Source organism: Periplaneta americana, chromosome 2 (genome assembly GCF_040183065.1).
Source record: "Periplaneta americana isolate PAMFEO1 chromosome 2, P.americana_PAMFEO1_priV1, whole genome shotgun sequence".
Classification (NCBI taxonomy): Eukaryota; Metazoa; Arthropoda; class Insecta; order Blattodea; family Blattidae; genus Periplaneta; species Periplaneta americana.
In genome coordinates this window covers 161135842-161155440 of record NC_091118.1, presented here as the reverse complement: position 1 = coordinate 161155440, position 19599 = coordinate 161135842, and the positions used below count along the sequence as shown (strand labels likewise).

General features: G+C 35.2%; 1 protein-coding gene across 1 annotated transcript in view; it reads right to left on the bottom strand.

Moving 5' to 3' along the window:
* Window positions 1–18305, bottom strand: part of LOC138695205 (lateral signaling target protein 2 homolog) — an 82434-nt gene extending 64129 nt beyond the window's left edge. Inside the window, exon 1 of the mRNA XM_069819665.1 lies at window positions 17723–18305. The gene's annotated coding sequence lies outside the window, so the exon portion shown is untranslated. The remainder of the gene's footprint in view (window positions 1–17722) is intronic.
* Window positions 18306–19599: the final 1294 nt, after the last annotated feature.

Below are 19599 nucleotides of genomic sequence, written 5' to 3'. Positions count from 1 at the left end.
TATTAACCTTTGTTCTGTCATTGGTTTTTTTTTGTTCTAATTAGCATTGATTGCTAGCATCATTGACTAAGTAATTATAGTCCATAATATTCAATGAATGCCATTTTCCCATTTTTTAATTTATATCTGATTAGCGTTTACCTGGTTGTCAAGCATTTTGTTATTAGAACATACGTTAATGCAACTTTTATCTAATTCTAGTGAAGAGTTTTACATTTTTTGGAAGTAATTCATTTTCGTCACAAATAATGTATTTAGCCTCCTATTTTATCCCATCCGTATTCATTTTGAATTCTTTACCATTTGTTCTTCTTAACGTTTTGTCTTGTAGCATTCTTCACCCTAGTGGATAAGTCTTAATATTTCGTCGTAAACTGTTATATGTAGTCTGTTAACTTTATTTTATTTTGTATCAAGACATTAAAAAATTTTTGTACGATTTTATGTTTTAACAACTTTACAGAGTTCTTTAGTTCCACCCTATTGTACATCTTCTATTAATCTATGAAGTGTATGAATTCAGATTTATTATTCAAGAAATAAAGTATTTTTTCGACATATCTCTGTACTTCTGTAAATGTTATAATACTGTAGTTAAAATTAACTTGTAACAATTACAGCGAATTGTTAATAAATAGGATAAATCTATTTCTTTTTGGTATAATTTAATTTGGACAGATAAATGTGTAACTGTTTTAAAGATGTACAGTCTCTTGCTGCCGAAGAACTAGTCTCAGACTTCATGTATTGACTATTCCAACTACCTCAATTCTTGCACGAAAATGCATAAATCTTCTCACGTCACGTCAAAGTCAATAAGAAGTCGTACTTTATAGAGGTCAAGAGCTGCAGACATTGGGAGAACACATACAATCGAGTATGAAAATTAGATTTGTTGGAATACTTAAGTTATTTTTGTTGTTAGATCTACTATTTGTATGGAATAAGAACAAAACGCACGTATATACAACTACCAAAGGTGACACAAAAACTTACAAATTGTCAAAGTAAAGCATTATTGTGTGGAATTTTGTAGGTAGTTTATATTCATTTAGCAACATTAATATAAATTGAATTATTATGAATATTTATATATGTTCCTCTTCCTCACCCTTTCTTTTCTTAACTACTCCTATCCTCGTCAGAGCATACTGTTAATCATTTTCAATACTATACATACATACATACATACATACATAAATACATACATACATACATACATACATACATACATACATACATACATACATACATACATACATACATACATACATACATACATACATACATACATACATACATACATACATACTGTTCTCCAACCAGGAGATACACCGTGAAAGGAATGTGCTTACTATTGCGTCATCTATTGGAGCGAAGTAGATAGATAATATTACCGTTATAACGTCAGTTTAAAAATCATGTACTCTCCTGCATATGTTATTTCCTGTATGGAGGGATTAAAGACTAGGAAATTAACCGTGATCGAATTTTGTAACTAGGATAGTATAAAAATGTGTATATCAGTGTTATTGTTTGTGCTGTGAGACTTAGCCAATAGAGATACGAGTACCCACGTGTGTGACCTTATGACATCTTATGACACCAACATTCATTCACAGCATCACCCCACTCCCTCTCATTCCCTGGAGACTTTCTCGTGGTTGGAGTACAGTACATACATTGGCGTGGCTCAGTCGGTTTAGGCGCTTGCCTGCCGGTCTGATGTTACGCTCGGACGCGGGTTCGATCCCCGCTTGGGCTGATTACCTGGTTGAGTTTTTTCCGAGGATTTCCCCAACCGCAAGGTGAATGCCAGGTAATCTATGGCGAATCCTCGGCCTCATCTCGCCAAATACCATCTCGCTATCACCAACCTCATCGACGCTAAATAACCTAGTAGTTGATACAGCGTCGTTAAATAACTAACTTAAAAATGCATACATACATACATACATAGTCCTTGGGCTCATTTTTCCAAATACCATTTCTCTATCACCAATACTACTGAGACGCTAGACAACTTTGTAAATGGTACAGCGTTGTTAAATAACCGATTAAAAGCAAGTGTGGTGTACGAGTTATCATTTGGAATCATGTAACTAGTTTGCAATCGTGTTTTTCTTGCCGAAATACCATCTCGCTATTAGTTATTCCGTCGGCTCCATACAACCGTGCATTTGATGAAGCTATGCAAAGTAACCGATAAAGACAAACGAGCAGTGAAATCCTTTATAACAGTGGTCGTCAGCACTCGCTGAAATCGGTAACGGATAAGGAGTGTATCGGAATATGCACTGTCGTGCAGAAGGGAGAGGAAGAAATCATACCCGCGGGTAAGAGACGCTAGCCCGAGGATGCATTTTGCTGATAACCGCTGCTTTAGATGGAAGTTATTAGACATGATGTAATGAAACGTGTAACTTGCAGTTATATTTTTAAATTTTAGGGGATATTTTGTCATTGTCTGTGTAGTGGCAACCTATAGTCGAAACGCTGTTATTCCCGGCGTGACTCCTCCTCTTTGCTTACGTCTTAGGAAGTGAAGGCTCTATAAAGTCTAGGTAGGTAGTATCGTTCGCCATTTTTGTTCTTTCGTTGCAGAGCTATCAGACGAGGAATGAATTTGCCACACCGTTAAACATTATCATGTCGTAGCTCCTATGATAATAAATCAAACGCACCGTAATTCAGCAAATAATTGAGCGGCAAATAACGTTCTCGAGTGCTTTCTGCGAACGCCAACGAAAGAACCAAAATGGCGGGGGATTATATTAAGTATTTATCGAGCCTTAGGAAATCCATAACGTCATCATCAGCGAATCACAAAACGCACACGTTTAAATGTAGCCGACCTGCAACGTGATTGGCTGCCGGAAATAAGAGCGACGGATCTATAGTATTAAGTATGCTGCGATATTTTCTAAAATCTCCGAAAGGAAAATAGCTTCACCTCGTACTAAAATAAAAACCTGGGCATTTAAAGTCGAGTTTTAATACGAATGATCAGGCATGTGATGTGTTCGAAAATTTACAAAGGGATTGAGAGATTTCATGTGAACCCAAAATAGTAAAATGTTTAAGCCACCTAGTAAGTAGGAAGAAATACAAAAAAATGGAGAAGGACAAGAAGAACAAAAATAAACAGTAAAAGAACACACGATGAAACATCTGCCAGAATTACATACTTGTTTAATATTAGGAGAAAACCAAATTGACATGTCCATGTGAGCGATAGATATTCAGAACTGTTAGACCAGAGTTGCTTAAGCTTTATAATAATTTTGCCACAAATTCCGTAATTAAATTTTTTATATACACAACTTTCAAATTATTTAATCCATCCGATATGCAAATTAACAACTGGTATAATCACCTGAAAATTAACAAATGAATACATTAAATGTGACACACGTTGTTTTATATCCTTCCATAAGATCGTGTAATACCTCTCCAGTGAAGTATCAGCAGGCAACTCTGTTCTCACTCTCGGTGGAACTTGGATTAATTCTCTCATAAATATTCATGGCATGTCCATTGATTGAAATATTTGTCCTTGCGATTACCCGAGAAAGAAAAAAAGAAGTGTGAATAAAAATTAAGTCGAGGAAGTTGCGGGATGAGTAAAAATGGTTCAAAATTCTCGGCGCTGAGATTTCTTCCTTATTAATTTTAGTATTCTCTTTTATTTTCGAACCTTTTACAAGTAGTTGAAGATATTTATACTCCTACAGTCGAATATATTTCTAGGTTACCAAGTTTACAATAAAATACTTTAATAGATTTTCGAATTAAAATTCATAACTTATAGATTCTCAGCAGGGAAAGTTGTATGTGGATTCTTTATTCAGTAAGTGAGATGAGGCCGAGGATTCGCCTACTTGACATTGTCTAACGGTTGGGAAAAACCTCGGAAAAAACCCAACCCTGTAATCGGCCCAAGCGGGAATGGAACCCGCTCCCGGCCGCAACTCTTGATCAGCAGGCAAGCGCCTTAGCCGAAAGAGCTATGCCGGTGGTATATTTATACTGTTAGATCTTGAGTTTGTTACATTGGAAGGAGTGCATTATTTAGTCGATTCCAACACACAAGACTAAACTGAATAGTCTGTATTCATTAAGACGTCGTAAAATAACTAACTGTATTTATTAAGATGACTGTTCTGATAGACTATTATTTTATAAGTTAATTTCGAAATGATTTATTTTTTTCCAGACGGAACATAAAATGTAGAAGCTGGGCAAACAAATGACAAGCTGTATATTTCCGAGGCTTAATGCTATTTATATTTTGACGTTGTTCATTTCAAGTAGCTGAGTATTAGTGGCGTGGAATAATTTGAAATATTAATCTTCCGGTTTCATTTTCGTTCCACGTTTGTACGCTTTCTGCCGGATAAATTAGCATCCATTATGTCGCAATGCTGAATTGTTTCGCGGTTTCAGTACGTTGGGGAATTATCTCATAACGAATCGGAATGAAAATATTAACAGTACAATATTAGGACACTTTCTTACTCTATTTAAACATGTTTATTTTTCAATTAAATGTACCTTTACTGTACCTACTATAACGTATGAAGCAAGAGTGAAATGACGAAAGTCATAGTAACATTCAAGAAAATAGAAAATAGTTATTGTGGCAAAAGTGATGATGATGATGATGATGATGATGATGATGATGATTTAGAACGGTCATCATTATACCTACATATGAAGTTCAAGCAAAATTCCTTCCATATTTTTGTATCCTCTTTATACTAAATATAAACAGCCAGCATTTATTTATTTATTTATTTATTTATTTATTTATTTATTTATTTATTTATTTACTTATTTATTTATTAATGGATTCATTCATTTATTCATTTTTCATTCATTTATTCATTTTCATTCATTTATTCACTTATTCATTCATTCATTCATTCATTGAATATAACAGGCAAAGCCCAATTACAATGTTCAAGACTGACAATTGATATAATTTATAAAACATAAACAAGGAAAAGGAAATATACTCTTATTAAAAATTGAAACAAAATAGAAAAAAGCAAAGAAAGGAAAGATAAATTGAAAATAAGGTGTGAAAGTAGCTTCAAATTAACTAACAACAATATTCTGTAAAATATGATAACAAATAAATTCTGTATTTAGAGAAATTCATATTGAAAATATCAACATTTGGATGACGATGTAGTTTATTGTATAATTATCGTTAACATTTGGAAAGCTGAGGAATTTTTGTACGATTCAGTATTTGTCCTTGGTATGAAAAATAAATTTCGAAATTTTTTATTAAACTTAGGTGTATATAATGTTATATAATAAAATGAACCAACACAGTCCAGGTTATTGTTAATAATTTTATAAAGAAAGTTTAAAGATTGACAATTTCGACTATTTTGCAAACTAGTAAAATGGAAATGTTGAAGAATTGTAGCATAGCTCTCATCAGTAGGATAATTATTATAAAGTCTATAATATAACCAGTTTAGAAATTTATTTTTAATTTTGTCTAGTAACAATATATTTGTTAGTAACTGGGTTTCAGATAACCGCAGCATACTCTAATTTAGATCGAACAATGGAATTATACAAAATTATTATAGTTTTGACTTTAAATTAGTATTGTGACACTGCATAAATATACTGTTCATTTAAAAGAAAATACACATTTTCAGCCTTAGAAATTAGTTTCTAAGATTGTTTCATTGACTGACCATTTGCATACAGCTGTTTCTTAATTTCTTTTCATATTAATTACCTACGAGTCAATTCATCCTGGAATGATATCCATGAAACGTAATTATTTTTTTGAAATATTGTTAGTTTTTTAATTAGAAAAACACAAAATGCTCGACTTAACATGAGTTCTTGCGATATTTTCTTTCTCCATTATCATCATTAACATCTCTGTCTACGCCATTACGCCTATTCTTTCTACTATATCGGGAAGTTTAAGATGGTTTAAAATTGGTGACTCCATTTCCTTCTTGGTCTGCAACACTTCATCTTCTTCCAGTTTATATTTATGAAGTATTTGCGATAAACATGTTGGTGAAATTCTGAACACATAGGCCTGTTTATATTACGTATCTTCGCACAAAAGTTTCTCTTCTGTTACCAGGAGATCTGTATTTCTTAATATTAAGTTCAGGTGTACCATTATAATTACACTAATTGACAACAATCAGGTGGTACACCGAAGTTCATAATAAGGTTAGAAAGGGTTTGATGAGGATTTAGCTAAGTGACAGGCCGAGTTCTATGGCACATAGAACCTCGAGACTTGTAACAGACAGCCCCGAGGTTTGTGATATACTCCTATAGCCAGGAGGGTATTTCAGTGATTGTAGGCTACAAATGCTGCGAAGTGGTGTATCCTACATTTCTACCTTAACTTTTACCTTAGTATCTCGTTTATGACCTGGAAGACTGTATCCTGCCACCAGCCTTAGGAGTTTCTATCTTTCTTTTTATACATTGACAAATGAAGTGGTATTGTGTGTGAATCTTTCAAATGTGAATTCTTAGGGCATAAGGATATTACATTTTGTGTGCGTGTGTGTGAGACAGATAGGGAGCAGAGAATTGAACAATGAAGGCAACTTTCTCCATTGCAGATGTAGAGCTCGAAGTGGATTTTGTTCGATATTATTTTGTGCTGTACTGTTTACAGCGATATATATGGATTTTTGGAAAGTCCCGCAGTCACCATTTGAAATCTCTTGATTTATTAACAAGTACACAAATCCAAGTGACCTCTTCCTTAAATCATGCAGATAAATATCAATTTTAATAAAAACATTATTTACTTACAAATGAATTTTAAAGAACAAGAAGGTTCATTGCCTCCCTCACTTACGCCCGCCATCGGTCCCTATCCTGAGCAAGATTAATCCAGTCCCTAAGTTCATATCCCACCTCGCTCAAATCCATTTTAATATTATCCCCCATTCTAAATCTCGGCCTTCCCAAAGGTCTTTTCCCCTCCAACTAACTCTGTATGCATTTATAGATTCGCCCATACGTGCTACATGTCCTGCTTATCTCAAACGTCTGGATTTAATGTTCCTAATTATGTGAGGTGAAGAATACAATGCGTGCAGTTCTGTGTTGTGTAACCTACAAAGGAGAACTTGTTTCGGGTACAAAGCACGTACGGTCAGAAGACCCGTGCATTGGATTAGACAAAATTATGATAATATAAAATTTGTATGTATAATATTACTCAATAAATCCATCTATCAATACATAACCAATAAAACTTTCTCCATTCTCCTTCTCCTGTAACTTCATCCCTCTTAGCCCCAAATATTTTCATAAGCACCTTACTGTCGAACACCCTTAACCTCTGTTCCTCTCACAAAATGTGAGTCCAAGTTTAATAAAAACATTAATAAAATTAAATTATGGAAATATGAGACTCTTAAGGCCACTAGCAGAATTTAGACTACAGGACCATAAGAGAAACGAAGATATACGTCGAGAACTGAATATCGAGAGTGTAATAACTATAATTGAAAAATATAGAAATAATTGGTACGACCATATAACAAGAATGCCCAACGACAGGATACCTTTCAGAACATGGTGTTATAGACCTACACGAAGAAGACGAGTGGGAAGACCAAAGAGACGTTGGAGAGACCAGTTTGATGGATAAAATTCTGCAGGCGGAACAGGCCATCGGCCTAAACCTTGAAGTTATTGATGATGATGAAATTATGGAAATATAGGGTTCCTTCTAATAGGGCCCCTACCACTTTGAAAGGACTATCGATGACTATCGCAACGACACTGATTGGAAGAATAACATAATTCTCCAGTAATTTCTGTCGGACACATCTGCAATATTATGCCAAAGTACTGCATTGGGATTTGTAGTAGTGATTATGTATGACAGTGTATTTTATATTCGTGGGTCAGGTATTAGGGCAGTTAGAGATATCATCGAAAGTGGGAGTCTTGTGACTTTTCAAAATTAAAAAATCTGGAAGAATGGGATCGTAGAATATATATACAGTATATTACATATAACATTTAACGTGTGTTGTTACAATTTAATATTTTTGTCGTGATATTATGTTTTCTCGGTGGAACCCCTGAGACTTAAGATCTCTATGACATCAAGATCTGTTACCTAAGACCATGGGATCACATTAGCATAGATAAATGTAATTTTCGTAGGTGGTACATTAAACTACAACGACAGCTATCATGGAGCTTCATAATTATAAATTATGCCAAAAATGTTTGTTCACTGTACGATCGATAGTAATAATAATAATAATAATAATAATAATAATAATAATAATAATAATAATGATAATAATAGGTAATAAATAATAATGACTTATTTTAGTTGGTTATTTAACGACGCTGTATCAACTACTGGGCACTAATGATTGAATATCTAAATTAAATGTGAATATAAAAATAACAAGTAGGCCCTATATTATGTTAACCGTATGAAAGAAACTACTTTTCTTTTCTAATTGACTCTTGAAAATAGAAATCACAAACTCTGTAGAAATCTGTAGCTCAGTCGGTAGAGCATTCGTGCTCTAAGCGAAAGGTCCCGGGATCGATATCCGCACCGGAACAGTTTTTTCCTTGAAATTATTCAAGCCTGCTTCACAGAAGCTTCTATCTGAAAGCCAGATTTGCATATTATATTCTTGACTGTAGGTACGTTAACAGAAAGACACAATTTAAGTCACACAGAATTGTATGCACTCAAAGTTGGGTTTCTGGCGTCTTGTCAGCCCATTTGAGCTGTGTGGATATAAAGGGAATAATTGTGACGGTGTCGTGTATAGTTCCTGGGGTAGCTCAGTCGGTACAGCATTCGTGCACTATGCGATGTCCCGGGGTCGATACCCGGCCCCGGAACAATCTTTACCTTGAAATTGTTCTGTAGAACTAAGTCAATAAAATAATAAAGAACAGATAAGGTTTAACTTGGACTTCTATCATTTCTAGTGTTGAATATCTCACAACATTTCGGAGTTTAGTTCTACTTTAGTCTTCAGCCGAGCAAAAAAGTGATCCTGGGTTTAATCAGTTGTAACGATCCCAACGAGCAACATGGTCTTCTAGGCCCTCGTTTTTTGTTCACGTGTAGACGAATGTAGAATCACTCTTCGGGACGGTTGATATTCATCACAAGCAATGGAAAGACAACAAACTATTATCTCCTGTAAGAACCTCCATTGCTCCTTTCATTTTTTTTTTTTTAGAACGAACATAAAAAGAAACTTCAAATTCGTCTTCATTTCCTCAGTATATGCCTATTTAAACGTTGGGTTATCCACACCTGTGGAGTAACTGTTAGCCGTCTGACTACGGAACCAGGTGGCCCAGGTTCGAATCCAGGTCGGAGCAAGTTACCTTGTTTTTTTTTTTTCGGGGTTTACCTCAATCAAATGTGAGTAAATTCTGGGTAACTATCGGTGCTGAACCCTTGACTCATTTCACCGGCATTATCACCTTCATTTCATTCAGACGCTAATTAACCTAAGATGTTGATACAGCGTTGTAAAATAACCCACTAAAAATCACTCCTTACGTAAACAACATCTAATGACTTGTTACATACGAGTATTTTAACAAATGTTGGAGAAATTAAATAAAAAGATAGAAGTTGTTAGAAAGGATAGAAAAGTGTCCATGCACATAGACCTTTTTTATCTTACTATTATTTCTGTAATTAGTATGGTGGTCCTCGATGGCTTCGCAATTACCATGACAACCGTTGGATTCGAGTCTCACGGTTTTAAACCTGGTCCGGAGTGACATATTTTAAAGGACGATAAAATAATTAACAAGGCTTCATTCGGGAGGGAAATAAAGCTGGGAGGCCCGTATCGTAGATGTACGGCACGTAAAATAATCTTGTCTTTGACAGAAGTCTTTAGGCAAATTTATCTGTAGGTTTAAGATAGTACAGATTGTTACAGTAGCAACAAAATACAGGGACATCATTTTATTTTTACTAACATTTTTAATATTAATCTGTCTATACCTTTAGAGAACCGGAAACACTGCTTGCTCCCCCCTCCAAGACTGGAGTTCGATGATACTGGCGTAAAACACAAATCACTCTACTAGGTATAGGAAGGAAGAAAAGTAGTTCATCCATTTACGTAAACTAGGAAATATCGCGATTTTGAGTTTGATAATTTTCATTAGGTTTTTCTTTAATCAAAGTACAGTACTGTATTAAGAATAAGTGTTTTTACTCACGAAGTGAGTTATCCATGCGAACGTATTCATTATGCGGTGTATATTATACTGTCTACAGCACATTAGCGTACAATATAGAGAAAGAAGTTAAATTGAAAAATAATCATAATATGAATATTTAAACACAATTTTGAAAATGGTGGCCGTTCATTTCGATATAGGCTTCAGTTCTTTTGTGCATATTATCGCAATATAGACTATTGCATCTAATTCCAATTGCCAGTTTCGTCCTTCGTACTAGTAACTCATGTTGAAATAATTCTGTACCTACTCTAAGTACTGTAAATTCAATCTTCACTTCTGCCCGACCCGAAAATATAAAATTACTCAGACATGCTATCTACTGTCCGTCCAAGTGGTTATGCCGCAGAATTGTAGAAAGGGAGGAAATCACGTGACAGTTAATTACTTAACGAGGCCCTTTTATTTAAGTTAAATTAAACAGCTGTATAATATTACGTAAACGACCAATTCCTAAGAGAAATTAATGTTTTCAGAAAAGAGCTAAGACAGCCCAGCTTTTACAGAGGGGCGAGCAGAAGCAGGTGGGGGAAATCGGGATGCGACGTTGGCAAACGGACAGTACCTGTGCGAAAATATGATTCAATACTGAAAGCTCTTTCGTCACTGGAAAACGCGAACATATTTCTGGAACGTACTATACTCAGTAACTCAGTACTGCTTACTATCTGCGGTCTTGGTTCTGTGTGGAGTTGGAACTTCATTAGTAGACGGGGTGGGAGTGAAGTACATTCAAAAACTCAGGTACAATAAAAATTGAAGTAGAAATAAAATGATGTCCCTGTACATTCAGTGATTAATAAGCAACTAATTGCTATTATATTAAGAAAATTTTGTATTTAAGATGTGTAGGAATCATAATTATTACTGTATAAGTTAAAGTATTAAAGCACCTAGGTATCGGGAAAAGAGATTAAAAATTGTGTTGCATTGAAGATTGACACTTCTAGTGACTTTCATGGGAACTCTTAAAGTAACATTCTTCGTCAGTAATCACAAGTTGTATTTCTTTGAAGACCTTGACTCAAAAGAGAGCGTCAAGATTTTTTTATGTCGGGAATAAACTTACTGTGACACTGAAGAAACAGCAATTTTTCTCATAAGTCTTCCTGGAGCCAGATCATTTATGAGAATTCCAAACTACAGATACTCTATCAACACATATTCCAGTTTCTATCTCACTAGTGCAAAGTAAGATGTTGGAAGTAAAATTGCTTTTAATAATGTAATAGTTTCCGAATGCAGTAAATATATATTAAAGGGATTATAATAAGCTATAAGAAAAAGTTGAAGATATTATTAAATATATGCAGACAATATGGCCATGCTGTGTAATTTGGAAGATGATTTAGAGACCTATCTTTTTAAACAATTTTAAAAATGATTTTGATGTGAATATTTCATCCTTGAAATCTAAAACCATAACATTTTTAGGTAAGCAACCTATATGAAGTAACATAGAAGTACAGAATACAATATTGGAACAAGTAAATGGATTTGACTATCTAGGACATCTAGGTTGTCAGTTGTCGTGTGAAACTGTGCATAGTTATAGCCGTATAGGCTCGTGCGAAGGATCTTGTGTGCGTGAGTTTGTATAATTGTGTAACAATAAATTAACTTCGTTCGTTCGTTCGTTCGTTCGTTCGTTCGTTCGTTCGCCGTGTGAAAGTTAAAATGATTCCACACAGAGCTAATTAAATTCCAATAATTATTGAGCATATTGAATAAAATATTCTAAACGAATCAGGTTCATAAAAGAACGAGATATAAAGTTTGCAAAACCTTTGCAGTTTCAAGTTTTCTATATGATGGCGATAGTTAGACATTTAGTAAACAAGATTTAATGTGAATAAATGCTAGAGAGATGAAATTGTTTAGGAAAACAGTTGGGTACACTTTGTTAGAGCATGAAAGGAATTAAGAAATTTTACAAGAATTATAAATTAGATACATTTTAGAAAGAATCAGAAATTACAAGCAAAATTAGATACAATATCTTAAAAAATAAATGACTACAGAATTATTTACAAATGTTTAATTACCGACCTGGAGGAAAGGGAGGACTAGGAATATTTTTAAAATGCATGGTGATTTTATTTTGTGTGACGAAATGGACCACCTGGTCTAGAATCGTGAAGGTTTATTGTTATAATTATGATGATTACAACGATGATGATGATAATAATAATAATAATAATAATAATAATAATAATAATAATAATAATAATAATTTTTGCTCAATTTTCGTATCACAATAGCCGAAATACATTTATTTTTGGATGCAATAAACAGGCGTTTTTTTGTATTTCATATGTGACATGTCAATAAATAATACTATCTAAATTTATTAAATAATAGTCTTTAAATGTTTATCGTATTCCATTTGGAAATATACATTATTTTAAGCCGTCATGTATTTTAAATTTAATTTTGAAGGGAGACTGCATGTGAAATGGGATATGTATTCTCAGTATATGAAAATAGAATTCTCTCCTATCGATAAGACGTAAAAAAATCCCTCCTTATTTTACTGCCGAGCGCGGTGCTGTATGCCTTCACAGTTCCGAGATAGCCTTGATGACGGAAATTGACTGCGGTGATGAGAACATTACATGTTACACACTTCAGTCGCGTGAGATCTCGTTTCTGAAAAGACAAAGAAAACTCCACTTCTCCGTATACTCCACTCCGGCCACTGTTTCACTCGGGTAGCGTTACTTGCAGTAAAGCTTGTATCTGAATTCGCGGTTTCCGGTTTCGAACTTGGTTAGGGTGCTTTATTTTCAGGGGCGATAAAAATTTTAGTACTACTTCCTCCGTGGGGGGAAAATGTAACGGGTGGAGTGCTACTATACTGGTTCAGAAAAAAGAGAGAAAACAGAAAAAAATACGTAGCTTCTCCAACATTTCAAATGCTTCTCTTCACTTTGTTGTAATATCCATGTTTCTGCCCCATACAATTCCAAACTCCACATAAAGTACTTCACTAGTCTCTTCTTTAGTTCCAGTAGATTTTTATTAGTACGAGAATAATGATAACAATAAAGATGACTAAGAATATGACGACATTGTTGATGATAATGATGATGATGAAAAATTGTGATATGTGAGGATGAAGAAGAGTAAAGACAGTATTTTATAGAGAGAGGTAAAAAATCCTGGAACTGTTACTTCGAAACTGTTACACAAATTAACTGTTTCGAAATGAAACCTGTTCCAATAGTTCCAAGTAGATGAAAGTTCCAAACAGAATTTCTTGTTCTACACGGTTCCACGAATTATCTTGTCCTTTGGAACAGTTTATAAGATTGTAGTGCGTGACATCTGCCTCGCTGGCGCTAATTTTGAACTCCGCTCAAAAACAGTACACCGAGATTGCAGACTGTGAAATCTAATTTAATCAATCTCTTTCACTCCCTCCCTATTGACAATATTAATTAATACCGCGAAAATAAATGAATTATTGGCTAATTACTTACTTATGGCTTTTAAGGAACCCGCAAATTCATTGCCTCTCTCACATAAGCCCCCCATCGGTCCCTATCCTCAGCAAGAATAATCCAGTCTCTATCATCATATTCCATCTCCCCAAATTCATTTTAATATTACCCTCCCATCTACGCCTCGGCCTCCCCAAATGTCTTTTTCCCTCCGGTCTCCCAACTAACACTCTATGTGCATTTCTGGATTCGCCCATACGTGCTACATGCCCTGCCCATCTCAAACATCTGGATTCAATGTTCGTAAGTATGTCAGGTGAAGAATACAATGCGTGCAGTTCTGCGTAACTTTCTCCATTCTCCTGTAACTTCATCCCTCTTAGCCCCAGATATTTCCCTAAGAACGTTAATCTCAAGCACCCTTAATCTCTGTTCCTCTCTCAAAGTGAGAGTCGAAGTTTCACAACCATACAGAAGAACCGGTATAACTGTTTTATAAATTAAACTTTCAGATTTTTTGACAGCAGACTAGATGACAAAAGCTTCTCAACCGAATAATAACACGCATTTCCCATATTTATTCTGCGTTTAATTTCCTCTCGATTGTCATCTGGAATGAGCCCATTTCTGCCAATCCATCGGTCTGGAAATCGATGATTTAACTCTTCTCGGACATGGTTTGCGAAATGAGACGGTGCTCCATCTTGTTTAAAGATGATTTGCAACTCTATTTGCATTTGCTCGATTTGAAGAAATACTCGTAGGAAATTCTGTAGCATGTCCATGTATGCAATGGAGTTGATGTTTGTCTCAAACATAAAAGATTTGACCAAAAATCTTGTCGTACGTTAGGTCACACCAAACGTTGACCTCAGGAGAATCTCGGTTGTGTTCGTGTATCACATGTGGTTTTTCCGAGCACCAAATTATACGATTATGCCGATTAACACAGGAACTTACATGGAACGTGGCCTCATCGGAGAAGAGAATATTCTCTAGAAATTCTGGTTCATTATCAATTCTTTGTAGCATGGTAGCAGTTAATTCAGCCCTAAGAAACTTATCTTGTGATTTTATAGCAAGCGTTGAATGTTATAGGAATATAATTTCAATCTCTTCCGACACTGTGCTGTGTTGTCTTAGGAATACTTAAGAATGACTTATTATGACAGAAATCTGGTAAGATACGCAGCAATGACGTGAAAGCAAACTGAGTTACTGAACTTATTACAAGCACCTTCAATCCATTACACATAATGCATACTTCACAGAGAGATCATAAAACCCCACCATTCATTCTCGGAAACCCTGTTTATTTTGTTGCTTTAAGTAGATACTTGACCTCGTGTTGATCTAATAATACGCGATTGCTGTCATATATTCGTGAATTATTAAGGTAAGAAAATAGAAATGCAAATTTGGTCCACTCCATGTTTCATCACGAGTTATATATAGAACAATATAATGAAAATTTTTAATGACATAATAATTTTCGCTTAATAAAATCTTTTGAGAAAATTACAACAGTCGACATAACATATACTAGTGGCTAATTCTATTGAAAATTATAATGAGCTACCCATGGTTAAATAATTAAAAATTCGCGAAAGAAATTAGATCAACATCATAGAGGGTACGTAAAATGTTTAATAAAACGTTTCAAAATTGGAAATAACTTAACTTTATTATTACAGATTTACTGTAAGTTGGTAAGTCCTTAAATATGCAAAAAATTTCGGAAAATGTGTTATGTGTCTTTCACATGTTAAATTTTACATTACCTCGTTAACATGTTTCAGCCTGCTATTGGCCATCTTTAGAACTGGTTGTTGCTGGTCTTGGCGCATTTTGTTTTATTTTGTTTGTGTTTACTGTGAGGGTGTGTTGTGCGTACGTATACACACCTCACAGGAAACACAAACAAAAGGCGCCAAGAACAGCAACAACCAGTTCTGAAGATGGCCAGTAGCAGGCTGAAACATGTTAACGAGGTAATGTAAAATTTAACACGTGAAAGACACATAATACGTTTTCCGAAGTGATATAGTGTTAAAAGTTGTATTATCAAGATGTATATATGTAAAGAATGTTTGAAACTTTGTAATACACGCTCTAGAACTTACAAAAATTATTTCAGACGTATCTAAGCTTAAAGTATAAAAAGTTTTTATTATTCACAATGTTATTAGTTGCACCGTTGCTATAACTGTACGTTTCTTCGATTGGGAACGTATATACTTTTACCAGCCTTAATTTTCGTATCTCACAGTTTTATAAGTAAATTTTAGTGTTTATTTTATGAAATTGCAAAAAAATCAATCATTGAGGAAAGCTAAAATGAATTTTTGGTAGCTAATGTTGTGAAGAGGCATATGCCTCCAGTTTCCTAAATTCGAATTCTGTTCTCTTAATATAAAATATTGTTTATAAACTGAACGTCTTTGGAAGCTATAGATACCAAAGGAATAATAAAATACTAAAATGTTAAAATCTGTTATTTTAGTGGAAAGTACCGTCTCAAGGGTCTGTGGGTACCCTAAGTATGAATGAATAACATGCTACGAAACTTGGGATATTTTAGTCATACTCGAAACTGTTGAAGAACAAAGAGGTAGCGTTCGTGGATTTATTCTACGGTGAACCAATACAGTTCAGCTGAACTTTAATGAAGGAACTGTAAGAATCTCCTCCAGAGAACCTTTTGAGGCAGACATGTAAACAATTAGATAAGTATTTGTGTACTTAACACAACTTTGCCACAGAGACCCTCTCGTCCGCATTTTGCCGCCATTCAGAGAATCCGAGATCCAATAAAACGGCCACATCTGACAGATGACGTCACCGCACCAAACCCTGCCCCCCCCCCCGCCAATCCGTCAGTCCATCCCGCCCAGACAATTGTGGAAAAGTGTGGGCAGATGAGGTGTCCATTCCTGTCATATAGTTTATGATACCGCGAACAATTCAATACTGCATTTAGAAACAAGCAGTTGAATTTTGTATTAATTTGTCCGTGCTTTCTTTTTCATTTTTAAATATTTCTGTAATTGCATGTTTGCATAAAGAAAAATTTAAATTTTGGTAACATAATTTTGGTGATTTTAAAGAATTGGTTTTTCAATCACGTAAGAGAATACATGACTAAATACAGCCTAATATATATTTCAGTTTATTTAAGAATTAAATATTCAACTATTTTTACACAAATATTTAATAGTATCGTATTTTATATAATAGCTTCTTGTTATGCTAAACTTCAGTATATATTTTAAACTCGTGAAGAAGTAGAAGAAGATAAAACCGATTTTGTGGAGAAATATTTCATTTAGAAATGAGTAGTACAATATTATGTACAAGAATGCTTATTAATAAAAATTTCGAGTGAAGACATACTTTTGCAATAAGCTGCTATTATTTGAAAGTACCACCTGGAGACTAAGACTAAATGTATTTCATAAAAATAACCTTACCCAACATTGGTTTTCGGTACAATTTTCACTTTGTTTATAATAATTATTAATATGTTATCAATTGAGCGCAGGACAATACAGTTTTTACGAAGATGAATCAACATTTTAAAAAAAATCAAGATAAGTATACTCGAGTCCATAAAACTTCGGGAAATAACTTAAATTTGTTCGTAGAATCTATATCAGTTTCAGTATTTAAAATTATGAAATTAAATTTTATAATTTTCAGATACTAAAGTGTAGTCTACTGAACAAAGCTAAAACTTAGTTTCCCAAATGCATACACTTGATACCTCAATTTAAGATTATTCGCGAAATAAGGTAGGAATGTGTTTTCCTCGCCGTCTGATGATTTAATGGATGTATTTTTTTATTTTAAGAGGATGCTTTAATTTAGTTGCAGTACCAAATTCCAACCCGAGGTAATACATATTTTCATATTTATATAAATCATAAAATGTATAAAAGATAATTAACATATTACTTTTATATTACAACCCTTAACGAATTAATTAGTATTGGATATAGCTATAAACTTACCATATGAAACAAAAGATGCCGTTCGTGAATAGATTACATGACAAACACATTTTAAAGGTCTGTTAATCACTCTGTAAAAATTGCTTCAATAAATGCAATAAAATACGCATCAAATATGCACAGGCGGGTCGTACACTCAAAGTATTAACTTTTGAAGTAACCCCACTCTCTTTATATTTATTTTCTACCTGTTTCTACACATTTGAACCGGAATCACTTATGCAACACTTTAACCGTAGAACAAAACTGATAGAAAACCAAAACCGTTCAAGTCCACTGAAATTGTCTCAACACCTTTAAACACACTTAACGGCCGCTCGAAATGTAAGCAAGGTTCCATAACGATCCGATAAATCTCTCCAATATTCCGATCTAAAAGAACTTCAGCTACGAATTACAATAGGACTTTAAAAGCTGAGGAAAAAGAACCACCTGTAACATTCCCCTTCCCGCGGTTAGTTAGTGAGTGAGTGGGTGGGTGGGGATAGTCCTGTGCTGGGGTTGATAGGTTCCCGTCGGCGCTCTAACCCCCTCTCGACTCGTCGACCCAACAATCGTCACTGTACTCTGAGATATTCCAGCACCATCCAGCGAGCATAACGGCTGCTGGAGAACCTCGGCTGGACCACTAGGAAATTTAGTTCCAGGCGCCGGCGCTTCGATCCGCGGAGGCGCTGCTCTCTCTTTCCACTTCCCTCTCTTACCCCCTCACGTGCAGTAGGCCAAAGGTCACCCACCACCACTACCACCTGGTAATGTTGAGCTGTTCCAATGTTTCATACCTGACTCGATTCAGAGCAGAGTTTTGTTTTGTAGTCGTCGCCAGGGACCGAACGCAGGACCGCTAGGTCCAGGCATGTTTCGCCTTTCTGATAGAAAGCAGATTTTAACACATAAAGCGAACGCAAAATGAAGTCTTTAATTACGCCAACGGCTGGAAAAATTAATTCACCTATACAGGTTTAATGGGGTATACTTGGGTGATTGTTCGCTACCCAATTTTGAGAAGCATCTAACCTGACACTAAGGGAACACAGGGTGTGCGACTCCCGCTACGTGAAATACAATAATGTAAAGTCCCGTCGTTCTAATTTCCGGCAGCCAATCGCGTTGCAGGTCGGCTATATTTAAACGTGTGCGTCTTGTGATTCGCTGATGAAGACGTTATTCATTTCTTAAGGCTCGATAAATACTTAATATAATCGCCCGCCATTTTGGCTCTTTCGTTGGCGTTCGCAGAAAGCACACGAGGACGTTATTTGCCGCTCAATTATTTGCTCAATTACAATGTGTTTGATTTATTATCATAGGAGCTACGACATGATAATGTTTAACGGTGTGGCAAATAGATTCATCGTCTGGTATCTAGGCAAAGAAAGAACAAAAATGACGAACGATATTATCTACCTAGACTTTATAGAGCCTTCACTTCCTAAGGTGTAAGCAAAGAAGAGGAGTCACGCCGGGAATAACAGCGTCGCGACTATAGTAGTAGTAGGCCTAATAATAATAATAATAAGCATTATTGTTGGTGTTCCGCGCCGTGACGTCGTGGTCTAAGGCATCCTGCCTAGGACTCGCGTTACGGAATGTGCGCTGGTTCGAGTCCTCATGGGGGAAGAAATTTTTTCATCAAATTTCGGCCAGTGTATGGGATCGGTGCCCACCCAGCATAGTGATGCATTTGAGGAGCTACGATAGGTAGCGAAAATCCGGTTTAGAAAACCAGCTATAATGGCCGGGGAGGGGGGGATCATCGTGGTAACCATACGATACCTCCATTCTGGTTAGATGATCGTCCACCTCTGCTTCGGCATGTGGATGTGAGGTCAGCAGCCGGCTGGTCGGTCTTGGTCCTTCATGGGCTATAGTGCCAC